The sequence below is a fragment of the Myotis davidii genome, unplaced genomic scaffold (assembly GCF_000327345.1).
Source record: "Myotis davidii unplaced genomic scaffold, ASM32734v1 scaffold1596, whole genome shotgun sequence".
Taxonomy (NCBI): domain Eukaryota; kingdom Metazoa; phylum Chordata; class Mammalia; order Chiroptera; family Vespertilionidae; genus Myotis; species Myotis davidii.
Genome location: NW_006287456.1, coordinates 430,932 through 433,145, shown reverse-complemented (window position 1 = coordinate 433,145; position 2,214 = coordinate 430,932). Strand labels below are relative to the sequence as shown.

The window sequence follows — 2,214 nt, the reverse complement described above, 5'->3', positions numbered from 1 at the left end:
CTTGATGAATTGCTGTTTCAGCCCTGAGGCAGGGAATGAGTCTGTTTACCAGCTGCCTGCCTATTTTCCTAATGTATCTGTTGGGCGTTTGCTACAGAGATAAAAACAAACAATAGTCTTGCCAATATAGGTGGAATTCTGAACATGTAGCCTAAATAAAGGTAATTGATATGGTAAGACAAAGAATAATGTTATATAACACTGCTGAATTATGTATATTTAGTGGCTTGAGCTCTACAAAGAGACATAGAGCATTCATAAAAATGGAATGAATCTCAATTGTATAGGCCTAATAGTAATAAAATTTTAGTTTTTCCAAAGGTAAAAATAATTAAATGACTAGAATGTGGAAAAGACATACATTTTTGACAGGACCTTGGTTAGTTCAACATCTTAGAGCAGATTTAGAACACTATTACAGAAGCAAAATTGCAATGCATGATTATAAATTTACTTAAATATTTGAGAAATAGTTGACGAAAATGAAAATGAGTAATTACTGTGTAATAAGTAGAGAGAAAATCCTAGTTGGCCCCAAACTCATTCCGTAACATTTAATTAAAATAAATTTGAGAAAGTAAAATACATGTTATAGCAATAATAGCATAATGATATTCCCTCAACATATCAAATCTCTTCATAACTGAATAGGCTTGATAAGCCTAACAACTGGATGCCATAATGAATCCCTATCAAAGAAGTTCCGTCCCCCCCCACCCTCGCAGAACATCAATAGATTTTAAATTCATTATTTTAGAGTATGCATAGCAACAACCACAAAAATACAACAAGAATGCATGCAAGGTTACACTTACCAAACAAAAGGGTGTAGGCAGAAATAAGTCTTTCCCCCCAAGATTTAATAGGTAGGGCTTCCCTGCGTAGGAGAAACACTGAGCAAATCTTTCCTTATCTGCCAGTCCAATCCTGAATACAGGCCTTATTTTCAGGGCTAACTAACATTTAGGCAATTATGTGTCCTCATTGTAAGGTCTTTTATGAAGATAAAATATGGACTGAGGCAGAGTGCAGAAGAGAATGAAACATAAATGTGTAACTGAAATGCTGTCAGAAAAACTCTGATAAATGAAGGCGGAGTCCGATTTATTTGTCACATAGCCAGTTCTGGAAGTCTGCAGATACCTAAAACATATATTAAAAGAACTGTTTTTCTATCCATCTGATTTGGCATTGGAGTGCCTCTTAGTGTCCATGGTAACTCCCACAGAGTGGTTCAGAAATTCATCATTAAAAGGCTTGCACATTAAAACATAATGGGTCAGCCACAGTACTTAAGCAATGTTCAGTTTCTGAACTTCAAAACAAGTTTAAGCCATTCTACACCTTTAGGAACATATTATTGGCACAATCTATAGTTTTAAAAACTAACCAGTTTCTTAAAATCTGCAGCAAAATAATTTTTTAGGTATTATAAAATATAACTAATAGTTATAGTATAGAAAAGGTAAAACTTAGAGCACTTGGAAATCTAAAATTGTCTCTCAAAATATAAGCACTTTATGTAAGTTGTAATCATAGGAATATCAATAAAGGAATATGGGAAAGAACTTCTATTGATGTTCCCAAATGGCCATTTTGTTTTGTGTTCTTTATTTTAGAGGGCTATAAAGTAGTTGTATTTTTAACTTCAAGACTTCTAACATTTTTGGTTATCCTTTCAGCATTAAGGGAATAACTAAATTGAGGTATGACAAGATTTAATGTCGTGGGTTGAAACTAAAGAAATCTGTTTTGGTTCCCACTTATAATTCTTTCTTGGCAGGTTTCATATTACAATTTGAGAAATCGGTTAAATGCATGAAAATACTTCAGTGGCCTGCTTGGAAACAACTGACCTTTACTCGGCCCTGTTAATCAGTGAGTGAAGTCAGTGAGATGTGACTAATCCCAGAGCAACAGGTTTGTTTAATATACCTTAGCGTGGGTAAGACCTGGCAGACATTTAGGATGTACTTAGCTAAAATTAAGAACGTGAAAGTTTTGCCCTGACCGGTTTGGCTCAGTGGATGGAGCATCGGCCTGTGGACTAAAGGGTCCCGGGTTTGATTCCCGTCAGGGGCATGTGCCTTGGTTGCGAGCACATCCCCAGTGGGGGGTGTGCAGGAGGCAGCTGATCCATGTTTCTAACTCTCTATCCCTTTTCCTTCCTCTCAGTAAAAAAAAAACAACAAAAAACCAAATATGTTAAAAAAT

General features: G+C 35.5%; 1 protein-coding gene across 1 annotated transcript in view; it reads right to left on the bottom strand.

The window, feature by feature from the left end:
• Positions 1-2,214, bottom strand: part of LRCH2 (leucine-rich repeats and calponin homology (CH) domain containing 2) — a 131,839-nt gene that overhangs the window by 129,135 nt on the left and 490 nt on the right. The window lies entirely within an intron of this gene.